We start from the raw sequence: 18425 nt of genomic DNA on the forward strand, positions 1-18425 counted from the left end.
GAAATATTTACTGACCATTTGCTATCTTTAAGTTATTGAAATTCAAGCAGTATTTCCTAGGCATTCAAGGAGCTTACCCATTTCTAGTTGATATTCTTATTTATGAACTGCAAGTCTTAACCTCTTTCAAAATTCAGTTTATGTACAAGAGGTCCCTTGCTTAAAGAGTAGTTTAGAAGTAGTTTTGCATGTTAAGCATTACTACTTAATCTGTCAAAATAGTTAATTTTTATAAAGTGTGTTATTTAATGCATGGGTAGCATTCTCAAATTATTGCCCTGTATTAAAAATATCCCTATTTAAATTCACCCAGAGCAAGTGATGACTTAATCCAACTGTATTGTAATTCAGGTATGCTAAGTATTTCACTCTAGGTCTGTATCTGTTGGAGAATGATTAGTTAAAAAAAAAAAATAGATATTTATTCCCTAGTCTTTGATATCCATTTTTTAGTGATATAGTTTATTTTGCTTTAATAAATGAAATCTAATTCTGATGTAATAAAATTTTAAATAGTTCTTGTACATAGTGCTTATATTATCAAATATTTTTCACAGATAATAGTTCTTTATTGTTTTTTTATTACTTTTAATCTAGATAAAATACCATTTAGTGTTGTATTAATAGTAGGAAGGCAGCTAGAAAATTTGAAGATTCTAGTTTGTTTTTTTTTTTTAAGATTTTATTTATTTATTTGACAGAGAGAGACACAGCTGGAGAGGGTACACAGCAGGGGGAGTGGGAGAGGGAGAAGTAGGCTTCCTACAGAGCAGGGAGCCCAATGTGGGGCTCGATGTGGGGCTCGATGTGGGGCTCGATGTGGGGCTTGATCCCAGGAGCCTGGGATCATGACCTGAGCCGAAGGCAGACGCTTAACAACTGAGCCACCCAGGCGCCCCTGAAGATTGTAGTTTTAATTGGTCCCAAGAAGTGTTATTATTTGGCTGAATCTCATGAATTTATTTACATTTCTCCTTCTAAAAGGAGAATTAGTGATAATATTTTCCTATTTTCAAAAATTTGATTGGTGTCATTAAGTCAATTTATAACCCATAGAGTACGTATTTTTAAAATAAGTTCTTATATGATTGTGTTCGATACTTGACACATATGTAAATTTATCTTTTTATAATCAAAACTATCATGTTTTGTGAAAAAGTATAAAATTATATTTTTGAACACTTTGTTTCTGTTATCAAACTACTTTTTATGTTTAATGTGGAAATAGGGTTTCTATTGTGAAGTAATTTACTCTGTAAGGATAGTAAAATTTCCAACATTTGCAGACTTTATGTCAGAACCTTAGTTCATCTGTATAGGCCAGACCAGGGTAGTTCTGGCATGGTCTCTAGGGATTGCTGGGCACTGACAGTGAATACCCTGGCTGTGGTTCTAGCAACCATGGATATTAGGAGTTCTTAAGACCCAAGTCTCACATACAGCTTCCAGTTAGAGAAGACAAGCCTTTAGGGGAGATAAGGCTTTGCGGGGAAACAAGGCCTGAAAATAATTCCTGTAGCAAGGGTTAAATTCTGGATTTGAGAATGGGTTGGGAGTTAAAGACTCAGTTACTGCAACTGGAGGTTTAGCACTTACAGTCGATCAAGAGGAAGGCTGGGTTAATGCTTAAATTCCAGATTCCTGACCCCTGCTGTGTGGATTACACAAAATACTTTAAATTTTGAATATTAAAGTTTTTATCCAAAGGAACATTAGTTTATGTTGTCTAATGTAAAATATAACAGTAATTTGCAACATGAATGTAGCATTTTAATTAATTTTTTGGTAATATATCTTAAGTATTAAACTTGTTTTGCTCTGTGCTGAGCTGAGAAAGCAAATATTTGTCTTAAATTGACTTGGACTAATTTGAACATTAGTCTATTGATTATTATTTATAACATGTAAACTGAGAACAACCAAAATAATTTTAGTTAGCCCTATTCAACTGAAGTTAATAATTCAGAGTGTTTCTTGATAGCAGCATAGAATAATGAGTTCTTGAATATAAAATGCACAGGTTTTACTTTTCTATTGCAGATTAAGTTCTGAATATACAAGTTGGTTGAATACCTGTTTAGGTTTAGCCATAAAACAATTTTGTGAATCTATAAAGCTTGTATCTGAACTAAGGTTTTGACATAATGCCTATAAATGTTGGCAAAATTTTCTATCACATTTATCCATATAAAAAGTAAATGACCTCACAAAGGAACTCCTGCACGATCATGTTGTCTATGAATAAAGAAAGTTTAACTTTCCCTTTCCAATCTGGATAGCTTTTTCTTGCCTAATTGCCCTAGCTAGAACCTCCAGTATAATGTTGAATAGAGGTAGAAAGAGCAAAGATAATTGTCTTGTTCCTGAACTTAGGGGAAAAGTAAAAATTAAGTATTAAGTTAGCTATAGTTTCAAAGTTTTTATCAGGTTGAAGTTCCTTTCTATTCCTGTTTTAGAGTAGATGTTGGATTTTGTCAAATGCTTTCTTTATATCTATTGAGATAAATATTTTTTCTTCTTTTTGTTTGATATGAATTACTTTGATTGATTTTCACGTTTTAAGTATTATACCATCTTACATTCTTGGGATAAACTCCTTGGTTGTGATGCACTATCATTTTTTTATATTGTTGAATATGGTTGACTAAGTTTTTTTTTCATAATTTTTATCTATATCTTTGTTTCTTGTATTTTTATCTCATTTTATTTTAAAGATAATGCTATTCTGTGGATGGTTTCTTCCTGTTCAACAAGAAAGATTTTTGTTCAACTGGTAATATTTCTTAAATATTGGTAGAATTCACTTGTGAGGCATCTGGGTTTGTTTGTTTTTATTTTTTACTTTTTGGCAAAGATTTTTAAACTATAAACTCAAGTTTTTGAATTGATGTAAACTCTTTAGTTTATCTTTTTCTTTTTGAGTTTTAATGGGTTGTATCCTTCAGGGAAATGTCCATTTCACCTAAGTTGTTGAATTTTTTGCTATTAAATCGTTTATAATATTTCCTTATTCACCTTTTTAATTTGTAAAATCTGTGGTGACTTTCTCTTTCCCATTCTTTTTCTTTTTTTTGACATTTTCTTCCATTTATTTTTTTAAAATTTTTTATTGTTATGTTAATCACCATACATTACATCATTAGTTCTTGATGTAGTGTTCCATGATTCATTGTTTCTCTTTCCCATTCTTGATACTGGTATTTTAATGTCTTTTCTCTTTGTTTCTAATCATTCTGGCTAGAGGTTTATCAATTTTATTAATTTTCTCAAAGATCAGCTTTTGGCTTTATGGTTTTTTTTTTCCTATTTTTCTGCTTTCTATTTAATTGGCTTATGCTCTAATCTTTATTATTTCTTTCCTTCTGCTTGTTTTAGGCTTAGTTTCCACCATTAAAAAAAAGTAAATGTTCTTAATATGGAAGCTAAAATAATTGATTTGAGAACTGTTATTTTTCTACAGGAATTTTGTGTTATAAATTTCCCTAAGTACTGTTTTAGCAACATTCCAAAAATTTTCATACACCATCTTCATTTTCATTCAATTAAAAATACTTTCTAATTTCCCTTTTGTTTTTCCTTTGATCTATAGGTTATTTAAAAGTGTGTGGGTTAGTTTTTTAAACTTCTGGCATTTTTCTAGAGGTATTTATATTTTTTATTTGTAATTTAATTCCATTTTGATCTGAGGATATTTATGACTTCATTTCTTTAAATTTATGTGTATATGTTATTTGGCCCACAGTATGGTCTGTTTTGATAAATGTTTCATATGCACTTGATAAGAATGTGTATTCTCCTGCTTTTGGTTGGAGTGGTCTATATTGTCAGCTTTTGGTCCAGTAAGCTAATTGTGTTTTTTGATTTTTTTATGTTCTTACTGATTTTTCTGTTTACTTGTTATATTAATGATTGAGTGAGGGCAAATGAAATCTCCCACTGTAGTTGTGGATTAGTCTATTTCTTTTTGTATTTGTCAATATTTTTCTTCAAGTATTTTGAAAATCTGTTACTAGGTGAATAAGCAGTTATGATTATTATATCCCTTGATGACTTGACCCCTTTATCATTATAAAATGACCTTTATTATCCCTGGTAGTATTCTTTGTTGTGTTATCTATTCTACCTGATATTAATATAGCCATTCCAGCATTACTTTGATTAGTGTTTACATGGTATATCTTTTTTTTTCATTCTTTAATGTTTTAGTCTTTATTTTTGAATTACATTTCTTGTAATCACCATATAGTTAGGTCATGCTTTTTTATCTTGTTAACCTCTACCTTTTAATGGAGATAATTAGACTATATTTAATGTGACTTTTGATAATGTTAGGTTTAAATCTGTCGTCTTGCAGTTTGTTTTCTCTTTGTTCCACGTATTCTTTATTCTCCTTTTCATTTTATCTGCCTTCTTTTGGATGAATTGAAACATTTTCTTAAGATTCCTTTTTATCCCTTTTGTTGTCTTACTACCTATAACTTTTTGTTTTGTTATGTTATCTTTAATTTACCATAGTTTATCTTCAGGTGCTATTATAATGCTTTGCTTTTTTAAAAATTTTTTATTGTTATGTTAATCACCATATATTACATCATTAGTTTTTGATGTAGTGTTCCATGATTCATTGTTTGTGCATAACACCCAGTGCTCCACGCAGAACGTGCCCTCTTTAATACCCATCACCAGGCTAACCCATCCTTCCACCCTCTTCCCCTCTAGAACCCTCAGTTTGTTTTTCAGAGTCCATCATCTCTCATGGTTCGTCTCCCCCTCCGACTTACTCCCCTTCATTCTTTCCCTCCTGCTATCTTCTTCGTTTTCTTTTTTCTTAACATATGTTGTATAATGCTTTGCTTTTAACATGAGACTCTTACAATGGTATAGTCTTCTGGTCTGTGTGCTATTATTGCAATATATTTTACTTTTGCATATGTTTGTAAAGTCCACCCTACCTTGTTAATATTTTTGTGTTTGTTTAGTCAGTTATTTTTAAAATTACAATAGAACATCTTATATATTTATCTATGTAGCTGTCTTTTCTAGCATTTTGTATTCCATCTGGTATCATTTTACTTTTGCCTGAATGATTTACTTTAATGTTTCTTATTAAGTCTGTAGGTAATAAATTCTTTGAGTTTTGGCATGCTTGAAAAAGTTTTTATTTCACCTTTGTTTTTGAAATAAATCTTTATTGGGTATAGAATTCTATTTTGGCATTTTTTTTGTCTTCAGATCTTTAAAGATGTTGTTCTAGTATCATGTTATGGAGAAATCTGCTCTAATCTTTATCTTTGTGCTCTGTGCATTTTATTTTCTTTTGGTAGCTTTTGGAATTTTCTTTTTATCATTGGTTTTAAGCAATTTGATCATGATGTATATTGCTGTAGTTTTTTTTTTTCCCTTGTGTTTGTGGTTTTTGAGCCACTTGTATCTGAGACCTTATAGTGTTCATCATATTTGGAAAACTTTTATCCATTACTTCTTCACATATATTTTCTGTCTCCCCATCTCTGTTCTCTCTGTTAGAGACTCCTGTTACATATATACTAGGTTGCTTGTAGTTGTCTCACAGCCAATTGATATTTCTCATTATTTCCCCCCGTCTTATTTTCTCTCTTTCTTTCTTTTTAAACATTTATTTATTTATTTTGAAAAAGAGAGAGAGTGCATGAGTGCAGGGGGAGGGGCAATGGGAGAGGGAGGGAGAGAGCGAGAATCTCAAGCAGAGCATGGAGCTGGAGGCAGAGCTTCATCCCAGGACTCTGAGATCATGACCTGAGTCAAAATCAAGAGTCAGACTTTTAACCAACTGAGCCACCCAGGCATCCCTCTTTCTGTTTCATTTTGATTAATTTCAATGGCTATATTTACAGGTTTACTAATCTTTCTTTCTACAATGTCTAATCTGCCTTTAATCTCATGCAACATAGTTTTCATTTTAGGCATTGCAGATTATGCCTGAATAATTGTGATTTGGGTCTTTTCTTAAAAGGTATCTACTTAACACTTTAACCTAAGGTTAGCATCTTAGTGGACTTCATCATCTTTTTTCATTTGTTCTGAGAGTTGTATGAGTTTATTCATTCCCAGATTTTTTTATTTCGCTATAATCTTCCACTTATTTATGTTGTAAAAAATATGCATAATCTTTACCTATATACCTACATGCAGTTCCTTTGTCCATATGCCATGTAGCATTTTTTTTCCAAAGTCAAAAATATTTTTTAAGAGTAAATGTAATGTATGGTAATTTTATAAAATGTAAGCAATACCGTATTAAACATATGGTTTTGGATTAAGTGAATTTAAATACAATTTTGCTTTGAAGTTTTATAGTTTGCTTGAAGATATACTGAAGTATCAGAAAAGATGTTCAAAATAACTCTCATAGTTATATATTCTTATATAGCCTATTTAAATGATTCTATGTGGCTAGAATTATAGTAGGGTTTTATATTTACCAAGCCTCAGAATACCCACAATAACATTTGTAGGGGTTTCTCTTACATGAGTAGAAGTCTGAATGCTTTTGCTTTATCATACATCATATCTAGAAAAAAGAAGATGAGATGAGCTACTCCCCATTACACATGCCTATAGCAGTCAGTCTAGTGAAGTTTAAAAGAAGCTCTCTTCACCCACTTTTATAACAAGAGTAGGGAAACAAACTCTCCTTCAAATTTTCTTTCTTTATGGGAAACAAAACAGAGGGCTAAGAGATTTGTAAACTCCCTGATTATTTACAAGCCCTCACTTATCCTATGCAGACAGAATAAGAGGATACCTACGGCTAGAACTGTGGGGAGTTAGCCGCAAGTCTCATTCAAAAGTAAATTTTTCTGTAATTGGGAAGTAGATTTTCTTAAATTGCCTCTTTATGCATTATGAATAGTTCTGTGGTATTTTATAGCCAATTAAAATTGATTAGATCCATTGAGTTGTCTCTTTAGAGTACTTTAATTATGAAAACCAGTTTGAAATGAGTCCAGATTTGAGACAGATGGTTAAATTTATGTTTAAATAAATCCAAATTAAAAAAAAAATGAATAAAACTTTTTAAAGGCTCTTTTAGTTGATTTTCTCATTTTTAGTCCAACAAGAATGGCACCTGGCCTTTCTGTTCAATAATCTCTAAATCTTGGAGACTTAAAAATTAGAATCGTGTGTGCATGGTATATGGAGGTCCTCTAGACAAACAGTCTGAAATTCAAATTTACCTCTCAGTTCAGGAAAGAAATCCATTTTGGATACAGGACTTGCTAAAGACCAAAGCCGAGTTCAAGCTGTGTTTGTTGATCATCATTTCTATTGATGTAGCTTGCAAGTGAGAAGTTTTCTTTTTTTGGGGGGGGACCTACTTATTAATACATGATGTATCAGCAGCTAACTTATGGCATGAATGCTTTTTGCTGCCTGGAGCTTAATATGATAGGAACTTTACAAGGTCATAAAGAGTAATGACATTCTTCATTGTTAATCTGATTTGCTTTGGGTTAAAGTTGCGGAAATTGGAGTGACAGTTATAATATCCTCATTAGATGCTGAAATATTATGTGGGATGGGATATGCTACATGATTTGTTTATTCAGAGAACTTCCTAAAATTAAAATTAAAGCACAATAATTTGATTTGTCCCTATTTTTCTTAGTTTTATTGAATAAACAAACCTAAGTTTCACATACAAAGAGATTAAGAGAAATGATATCCTTTTGCTGATTTTCCTCTATATTTTATAGGTGAGCTCCTTAACAATATTAGTTTTGGACTTGATTACTAGAAAGATGATATAAACAGATGCAGAAGGTAAAATTGTAAACTTTCTATAACTTTTAACTTTGTAAAAATTTTATTTAAGCTTAAATTTATTTTTTAAGAGTAAGAACCGTATCAATTTATGTATTTTCTTTTTATGTGCCAGGCACTGTTATTTACACTAGGAATATTGTAGATAACAAACCATACAAAAATTCCTGCCTCTATCAGCCTTACATTTTAGAGAAGAGAGCTAATTAATACAACAAGTAAGTGAAACGTATAATATATTAGATGGTGATGAGTACCATGGAGAAAAATGAAACACGGTAGGTGGATAGGATGTTGGGAGGATGATCAGGTCAGGCTTCATGGAGAAAGAGACGTATCAATGAAGAGTGAAGGAAGCGAGGAAGGGACGAGTACTCCAGGTAGAGGGAATAGCCAAAGCAAAGTCACTGAGATGGGATCATGTCTGGCATATTTGAGGAGTTGTACAAACGCTTGTGTGGCTGGAACTGGGGTCTAATAAAGACACGGAGGTATGGGATGAAATCAGAGAGGGAGAGCGATGGTGAGGGAGGGAGGCCCAGATTTTGTAGGGTTTTGGTCGTTCTTTTAAAACACTTCAGCTTTTACTCCTATAAAATGGGATGCCATGGTGGGTTTTGAGCAGAAGAGTGACATGAACTAACTTACATTTTAATAGGATAATTCTGGCAGCCTTGTTGAGACTATGAGGCGTGGAAGGAGGATGGAAGTAAGGAGATTACTTCCAGGCTATTGAAGTAATACAGGCAAGGGCTCATGCTTGCCTGGACCTGGGGTGATAGTAACAGAGGTGGTGAGAAGTGGTCCGTTTCTGGATATACAGTTGATTCTTGTTATTTATGGTAGTTATGTTCTGTGAAATCACTCTGAACACTAAATTAGTGTTAGCTGAGCACTAAATCATTGCTCCTACTGGACATAACTTAGGGCGTTAGGTTCCTATAAGCACAACATTTTTTTTTAAGATTTTATTTATTTATTTGAGAGAGAGTGAGCATGAGGAGGATGAGGGGCAAAGGGAGAAGCAGACTCCCCACTGAGCAGGGAGCCCCATGCGGGGCTAGATGCCAGGACTGGGATATCATGGCCTGAGCAGAAGGCAGACGCTTTAACCAACTAAGCCACCCAGGAACCCCAGGTCACAACATTTTTGATGACTGATCCAATACATCATCCTGTTTTGTGTATCTGTTTAAATACACCTTCTTTAGTATATATTGTCATTGATTCATTAACATTGAACTCAAAGTCAACAGTGTTACAACTCATGACTAAACAAAGCTATCCAACACATATTTTCTCTGTAAAACAAGTGATAGTCTTCTCTATCATAAGAGTAGTAGACAGCGCTTGAGCACTACGTTTAGCCATTTTAGACAGCAGAATCATCAATTAAAAGCACAAAAATGCAATCGGTGTGGAACTAAATAGACTGCAAAATGGACAGCTTACAGCACGGGAGCCGAAACAAAAAGGCAGACGGAGCCTTGTTGGACCTCACTTGGGAACGTGTGTATCAAATGACCCCTTTGCTGCTCTGCACATGCGCATATCTGCGATGGGCCTGGAAAGCGCTGTGTGTACTGATTGTGGGGTTACAAATAATTTTAGGGGGTAGGCGAGTTCAGAAATATGGAATTCCTGAATGTACATATTGAAAATAGAGCCTAAAGGACTTGCTGATGAATGGGATGTAGTATGTGTGAGAGAAAGAAGTCAAGGATGATTTCAAGATTTTTGGCCTGAACAACTGGAAGGATGGTGTTATTTTTAACTGAGATGGAGAAAAACGTAGGAGTAGCAGATTTGGAGGTGAAGATCAGGAGTTTGGTTTTTAGATTCTTATTAGATATCTAAGTGGGGTCATCAAGTTTGTACTTGAATCTCTAGCTCTGGAGAGTTTGTGGGAGAGGTCTGGAGTAAAAATATAAACTTGAATATTAGTTGGTATTTAAAGCCATGCTGTTTGATGACATTACCAAAGGTGTTAATTAAGATAGGAAAGAGAAGAGTCTTAAGATGAAACCCAACATTAAGAAGTCAGGGAAATGAGGAAGAAATTGTAAAGAACACCAAGATAAAAGGAAAACCAAAAGAATGTGTTATTCTGGAAGTCAAATGGGGGAGGAAAGGATTTCAAGGAAGAACAAGAGATCAGTTAGGTTAAGTAGTGCTAAAATATAAGATGAGGGCCAAGACTGGACTTTCGTAAAATGTAGGTAATTGGTGACTTTGAAAAGAGCAGTTACAATATTGCAGTAAAGGAAAAAGCTTAAATGGGGTGGGTTCAAGAAAGAATGAGAGAAAAGAAACGAGATCACTGGTACAGACAAACCATTTCAGTAGTTTTGCAGTAAAGGAAAGAAGAGAGAGGGAGCTAACTGAAAGTAGTTAGGGGAGGAATTTTTTTTTTTTTTTTAAAGATTAAGAGCAACTACAGCTTTTTTGCTGATGAAAATGCTCTAGGAGAAAAGGAAAAGCTGATGAGGCAGCAGAATGAAGGAAGAATGGCTGTAGCAATGTCCTTGAGTAGGTAAAGAGGTGATGAATCTAGTCCCAAGTGAATGGATTGGTTTTAGTGAGGAGCAGGGGCAGTTTATTTATAGTAATAGTCTTAAGAGAGAAGGACAAGTATACAGCTTTATTCAGATAAGAAGGTAGATATGCTGGTTAGAGCTTGTTGAAGTTTTCTTGGGATTACTTTTCTTAATAGGGTTCCTGGGCTCCCTCTTCACACTTACATGATTCTAAATTCAAAATCACAAGATATAAACCAGTAAGTGTACAGTGAAGAGTCTGTCTTCTACCCATTACCTATTTTTTTTCTCCCGAGGCAATGAGTACTTTGTTTCTTCTAGGTATATTTTATATATATCCTGTAGCTTTTAAGCCACTTAATTAAAGGTATTCACCAACTTATTAGATAATCTTGTGTATTATAGTACATTATTCAGAGTTTGAGGTCACTTACTGGTTGGTTATTCATGCTAAATAAATGATGATCTCTATACTTCTTCCTCTGTAATTATATCCTAACATTATTATGACTGTTTTATGAGCCTTTGTTTTAATTTTCTTGTCAGGCATCTTTTAAGAAAAGATTATCTGTCCCTCACAGAACATACTTTAAAAATTTAAAGGGTTATAGACTCTCATTTGCTGGAAACGTTGTTATTCCACACACTTGACTAGTCTTATAAAATAAAGTGATAATTTTTTTTCATTCTTGCTAGCTTTATGTATTAATACTGCTCGTAGTGGACTACCTGCTTTGAAACATACATATTGAAACCAAGTTTTCTTTTTTATTTTGGGAAGTAAGTATTTTGATATTTAAAGAAAAATCATTGAGACATTTCATCTGTAGACTAAAAAACTCCAATTTTTTAGATTTAATGAATATTCAGATACTTTTGAATTCTGATCAGATTTCTGCAGCTTTCGATTTTTAACCTTTATTTTGACATTATTTCAGACTCACTGAAGTGTTGAAAAAATAATATAAAGAATACCCATATACCCTTCACTCATATTCATATTTTGCCACATTTGCTTTATCTTTTCTTTCTCTGTATCTGAGAGAAACTGAAAGTGGCTCCTCTGTCCTTTTGATGTGTTCCTGTCATTCACTGAGCACTTATTTTCTGGCTCATCTTATACTTTTCATGCTCTAGATCCTGCTCCTCTCTGAGGAACCGTAGTTCCTTTTAATGGTTTTCCAATTAGTATTTAGAAACCATTATTTGGGCACTGGGTGTGCTCACTGCTACTGGGGTGTTTTTGTTCTAAGTCCTCTCTATGGACAGAGCTAAGAAATAAGCAAATGTGTATACATACATGCACACAAGTATATCTGTGCCTAATTTCTAAATCTGTTTATCTGTATTAAAACTCAAGAGTTTGTATTGATATGATACTTCTGGTTCTAGTCCAATGCCATGTGTTCATTCTGTATTTTCCTATTCATGTATTTGCAACTTCTTTCTCTGACAGTGAGAAATCTGGCTTCTGTTAGTTACAATCTATTTACTTACTTGCTCAATCCTAAAATAACAGAAAATAATTTCAGAATTACTAACTCATGCCTCTGAAGAAAGAAACTACAATTCATTATTTCTTTAGAGCTCTTTTGTCTTTAGTCTTTCATTGTAATCAAATATTATTTTCCACCGTTACTTAGATTAATTCTTTTCCTCCCCACTCCTTTCCTTTCAGTGTGATTATGTTATTCACTGGAAATATAGGTTGGTTCACTTATTTCTGTTGTCCCATTTTAAGTTGTTTTTTTCCTCTCTTATTCTTATTGATTTTATCTGTTTCATTAATGGTTAAAAATTAATGGTTCCAAAAGTCAGAACTGTATAAAACTATAACTTAGAGAACTATATCTTCTTTAGTTATTTCTCTTTCTTTCTTATACAGAAACTATCATACTATGATACTCCTTTTCACTTTGCTTTTCTACTTCATATTGTATCCTAAAAATCACAATACTTCAGTTTGTAGATTTATTTCTCATTCTTTTTAACTGTTGCATTGCATTTCATTGTAAGTTCATTCAAGTACTTTCTGTATATGGACATACAGTTTTTTTCTAATTTTTCCAGTTATGTATGCTACTACTACCACGAATAACCTGAGTGGGTTTTTTTTTTTTTTTTTAATCATTAGAGGAATATCTTAAGTGTAAATTCCTAGAAGTGTGTGATTGCATGTGTAAAAGATAAATGTGTGTGTAGTTTATACCTTCCATAAAGATTGTACCAATCTGCATTTCTATCAGAAATGTATAAGCGTGGGGCACCTGGGTGGCTCGGTCATTAAGCGTCTGCCTTCGGCTCAGGTCATGATCCCAGGGTCCTGGGATCGAGCCTTGCATTGGGCTCCCTGCTCCACAGGAAGCCTGCTTCTCCCTCTCCCACTCCCCCCTCTCTCGCTGTGTCTCTCTCTCTGTTGAAAAAATAAATAAAATCTTAAAAAAAAAAAAAGAAACGTATAAGCGTATCTGTTTCTTCACACACTTGCCAAAACAGAGTGTTTGCCAATTTGCTAGGTGAAAAATAACATCTCATAATTTTACTTGGCATTTCTTTTATTATGAGTGAGAGAGTGATGTTGACCATTTTTATATGTTTAAAGTCATTTTAATTTTTTTGGGGGGTGTATGGATTGTCTTTTGCCCATTTTTTCTTTCTAGTTTTTGGTCTTTTTTTTCCCTTAAATTTTAAGAATTTTTAAGTGTATTACAGTGAATGTACCTTTATCTGTTATTCATGGTACATATATTTTCTATTAGTTTGTTAGTTGTCATTTGACATTGTTTAATGTGTTTCCCCCCACTGACGAATGATGATACTCTAGCTACTGATATTAGTATGAGAAATAAACTGTCCTTTGTCTCTGTCCCAGGAGACTTGTGTCTTCTGCCCACCTCCATGAAGTTGAGGCAGGCTACATTGTTAGCTTGCACGTAGAGTAAAATCTTGTACCCTTCATGCTCTTGACAAAGATTGATGTGTCGTTTTATCTATTTTTTTAAAGATTTTACTTATTTATTTAACAGAGAGAGAGAGAGAGAGAGAGATCACAATTAGGCAGAGTGGCAGGCAGAGGGAGGGGGAGAAGCAGGCTCCCCTCTGATCAGGGAGCCAATGCAGGGCTTGATCCCAGTACCCTGGGATCATGACCGGAGCCAAAGGCAGATGCTTAACCGACTAAACCACCTAGGCACCCCTTATTTATCTATTTTTATTTTCATTTTTTTTCCTGCAGGATTTGTTTTCTCTCTTGCTTCATTTTTCCTTCAGAGTTTCCAAAGTTCCTTCATTTTTTTTTTTTTAAAGATTTATTTATTTATTTATTTATTTATTTGACAGAGAGGGACGCAGTGAGAGAGGGAACACAAGCAGGGGGAGTGGGAGAGGGAGAAGCAGGCTTCCTGTGGAGCAGGGAGCCCGATGTGGGGCTCGATTCCAGGACCCTGGGATCACGACCCGGGCCAAAGGCAGACACCTAACGACTGAGCCACCCAGGCGCCCCCAAAGTTCCTTCATTTTAACCATTTCTGCCCCTGGTGTATTACCTCTCTAAGACTGTTTCCCTTGCCTTCACACACACTTTTAGTTCCCTTTTTTGTAGTCAGTGCTGTGATCTACCATTATGCTTTTCCAGTATTGTTCACGTGTGGAATGAACTTTCTTCTGATGATGGTTTTAGATCAGTCTTAAGTACACTGCTAGCTTTTCTCTTTTTCCTTCTTTTTTTTCAGAACAGCCCTTGGTGTCCAAGGAGGCTTGCAGTGGGAGGGTGAGAGATTTTACAGAGATTTGGTGCTTATTTTTCTATTCATAGACAATTTAAACTTTGGACATTCTCTCCCTATTATGCTGAGGATGTGGACTTATTTATTTTTCTTTTTGCTTTTCATTAAATTTTCAGATGCTATGTGGGAAACTCAGAATTATGCTGTTGCTTCATCGCGGCTACCCAGAACCCTCCCCTTCACAGCTTTGTTACATTATAGAATATAGATTTGAGCATGGTATACCATTCAATTTATAGGTTATTAAAAGATTGTTGGTCAGTTGAATCTAGCAATCACTATATGCAAGGAAATGATATTGCACAGAGTTAGAGAGCTTACTCTTTAAAGGTATTTTGCTCAATTTTTAAATAAAATATCACTCTTTTAGTTCCTTGAACAGTTTAGAACTCATAACACATCTAGTAAATATTTCTTGATTGATATATCAATTTTTTCATATGCCACGAAATTTATTAAAAATAGCACAGTATGGATATACCTAGTGTAGTTTTTAATGCTTTATAGGAGCATTATGATCAAAAGGTTTTTTCCAGCTCTCCAAATTCTGTGTCTTCCTTAGCCTTTGCTGTTGCATTTTGAGTTTTTTGCCATTCAGTCTCCATCCACAACCCAGTGAGTTGATAAGGGCAGATAATTTAACTCCCAGGATTGGAAATTAGAAGATAAAATTTAGGTTATAAGATTTGCTTGGGTTGCACATCTGATCAAAGGAGAAGCTGAGAAAAAACCTACTTCTTAACTCTGCTTTTGTCTGAATAGCACTGAATAAATGGGTAGCTCATTCATTGTTCCCACATGTCATACTTGAATTTTAACTTTCATGTGAAAAAAACACATGTGGACATTTGGCCCAAGTAACTCATAAATTAGGATGAATTCTTGTTCATTTTCTTCTTGCTGAGAGTAATAAGTAGAAATTATATAGTTGAGGAGGAATGTTTTGAAAGGAAGGAACAATGTAAGATGGTAGAATGTTCAGTTACCCAAATGAAAGCAGAGTCTTCTTGCAGGCATTTTACTTTTTGAAAATAATCACTTCTCATTTACTATTGGGAGGCTTTCCACCATAATATTTAACAAATGGTAAACACTTCCGAAGTTTATAATAAAAAATACTTGACTTTCTAGACTAGCTTAATGAGTAGTCTTGCCTGTCTCTTGTAAATGTCAAACTTAACCTAACTGAGTTTTGCTAGCTTCATATATTGTTTATGGCATGACGTGTTGTATATACACTCTTATTACAAACATTAAACAGATTTGTCAACAAGTGGTGGCAAAAGAACTATAATTCAGTCTCTTTGTGAAATTCATTATGTGGAGGAGGAAAAATTGGATGTTTTCCTCCCTGTTAATTGACACATAGGACACCTTCATGCCCTACTTTGATGCCTCTCATCATTAAAAAAAGTCATATGGCAACAGAGGTATAATTCTGTGTCTGTCAATAAAAATCTACTTGCTCTGCATACTTCACATTAATTTTAAGCTCAAATATCGTTATTTAAAAGTTAAGAAAGGGTAATAGTGATGTGAAATATTCTGCACCAAGAAGCTATGTGGCAAGAATCATGTTAGGTAGTTTTTTGCAACATATTTTAGGAAGTGAATAAAATTGAAAAAAAATTATTTGTAACTGGTTTTCACAGAGTATTACTATTTCTTGAATTTACTTATATAGTTTTTATGGGACCTAAATAATTATTTTAAAGCAAATCAGGAAAAAATATAATAGAATCCCTTTCCAAATCATGGCAAGTGAGCATGTTTTTGAAACTTTTTGTTCATTTCTACAGAGGAAGGAGGGTAGGAGGGAAATATAGATAGGTTGATCAGTTGTGTGCATATACAAGTACACCTTATAACCCAGTGCACAAGTGTGTGTGAGCTATAGAGTCCAAAAGCAAACAAACCAAAAACCTACTAAGAGATACACCCAAATTCAGTTTTAGACCCAAAGCTCTTTTTAAAGACTTCATTATTAGTAGTAGTAGTATTTTAATGTAATGAATTCTGACTTGGATGTTTTCAAAGGCATTTAATTTTTTCTAAATTGTGTTAATGATCACTGATAAGCTGTTGATAATTCATTTTGGTTGTAACAGTTTTTTTCAGGTTGTTTGTCATAGACTAGATATGATAAAGAAAAAAAGTGAGAATTCTTAGCTTTTCTAATGTTATTTTAAATTACGAAATCTTAGCTAGATGTTGTATTTTAGTGCCTCATTTTTCACCAGCTAGAAAGACAGATAGATAGTGTGCAGTTTAAAAATCTGTGCAAATAGGAGGACAGATGGGTGGTTTAAATGTCTCCATGAAAATGTTTATGTGGAGAGCCTGACTCCTGAAGTTACACTAAAAAATCCAAGTAATTAATTAGGAATAATAGGGTTCATATAAAAAGTAATATTTTTTAAAAAGTGACATAAAATATGGAATTAATTGAATTTACTATGTAATTATAATTTTGAATTTATAATAAAAATTAACAAATTAGAACACAGTACTTAAATATTCTTGCCTGGTAAATGCTTGCCTTATTTTCTTCTTATCAACATGTAGACTCTAGAAAACTTCTTTATTACTTGGGATCAATTTGTCTGTGTAATTGTATATGACTTTTTGAACTCCTGTCAGAATTTGCCAAATTTTCCTAACATATCCTTAAACTAGCTTAAAAATGAATGAAATTAAAAAAAAGAACAACAACACAAAAAGGCCTCGAAAGGGCTGCTCTGGAGGCTTCTGAAGCAGGTGTTTGTGAACTTCTCTTTCTCATTCAGACATTACTGTGATTTGGCTCCCAGCCAAAACATTGATTTCAATTTGGTCGGGTATGTGCTTTGGCTCTTGGGTATTAGTTTCATATAAGAGTCTCGTCCTGACTTGTGTGGATAGGGAGAAAAAGGGGTTGTTATTTTAGAGGGAGGCTCTGAGGCTGGCCATAGATGTGTCAACTGCATTGGCTCTCAGGGACATTTTTTGAAGGATGCCAAGTAGCAATATTTATCAGTCAATAAATATAGTATTCTATGTAAAGAACTATTATAGTGATTGAACATGTAGGAGAATGTGTTCCTGAGAATCTTAAAAATCATTCATGATTAGTATTATTGAAGTGATTTATAATTGTGAAGTTAAAAAGATTATCCCTAGTGCCATACAGGATGAGTAAAAATTTCTCTAGGGATTTGTATTAACTGAGGCAAAAAAATTTACTGGTTTTTCAATGAAGATTTAAAAAAATTGAAAATCAAATATAATAGAATCTTTTAAAAATCACAGGGCATCATTCATAGTAAGGATAGTAAGGATGCCTTTCACGAGTTTATTTCAATTATATATTTAAAAATGTATATGGTTTTGGCTCATGACGTAAAATATATTATCCTGTGAGCTGTAATCAAAAAGTGAGAAAATCTACTTCTGTAGTGGCTCAATGTTATTTTTTTCTGATCCCTTCAGCTCGGAACTGAATTAATATATTTACTCTCATCCTCCCAGTCTGGTATTAGAACCTGTTTCCAGACAGCAATGAGAAGGGTTAGAAAAGATACTCTGGTGATTAAAATATTTTCTCCTTGAGAAGTTCTTTATGTTATAAAGCAAAATAGGTTATCTAGGGCAGCAGTTTGCAAATAACTTGGGTAATTAGTAATATCCTCATGTGCAGGAACCAGCTCATGGACTATGGCTAGAGAATTATGCTCTGTAAAATAATTACGTGCAGCTACCTAGAAGTCAGTGGTGGTTCTAGTACTTGGAACCACTATAATTTGTAGGTAGCAGAGATCTACCAGTGTGCCGGAAAGATTGCCTAGCTGGTGAGCTAGATGTGGTTCCTATGCCTGAGAATTGGAGGGGAGATGAGAAAAGCAAGGGAACTGTTCTTATTCTGTTGCTCTGCCAGTGCATGTCTGAGGATCTGCAGTCTCCCCTCTCCACAAAAACACTGACTTTTTCTCCTTTTGGCCCTGGGCTAGGGACATCCTGCAACAGGGAATGCTTTTCCAACTCCTACCTATAGGGAATACTCAGATGCTTGCGAGGCTGAAACAGAGTGGCAGCAGAGGAGAGCCTGTGGTATCAAAAATTCTCAAAATACATCTATTTTTGGGAAAAGATTCATTTGGAGGATTCTCCTTGGGAAAAGGGCAAAAATTAATATTTTGAAAAGTTTAATCCCTAAATCTAAATAATTGACAAGAAATATTTGTTTGGTTTGCACCAAAAATTGAAGACCTGCTTAAAAATTTTATTTATATATTCATTTATATTGTCAATCTGTAAATATTTT

At 33.8% G+C, this 18425-nt stretch overlaps 1 protein-coding gene across 8 annotated transcripts in view; it reads left to right on the plus strand.

Moving 5' to 3' along the window:
- Nucleotides 1-18425, plus strand: part of FER (FER tyrosine kinase) — a 449342-nt gene that overhangs the window by 102246 nt on the left and 328671 nt on the right. The window contains exon 1 of one of the 8 annotated variants that reach the window (XM_027606301.2): nt 7784-7803. The exons of the other annotated variants lie outside the window; for them this stretch is intronic. The gene's annotated coding sequence lies outside the window, so the exon portion shown is untranslated. Of the gene's footprint in view, nt 1-7783; nt 7804-18425 lie in introns of those variants that run through there. 8 annotated transcript variants of the gene reach the window in all.

This window comes from Zalophus californianus, chromosome 5 (genome assembly GCF_009762305.2).
Source record: "Zalophus californianus isolate mZalCal1 chromosome 5, mZalCal1.pri.v2, whole genome shotgun sequence".
Classification (NCBI taxonomy): Eukaryota; Metazoa; Chordata; class Mammalia; order Carnivora; family Otariidae; genus Zalophus; species Zalophus californianus.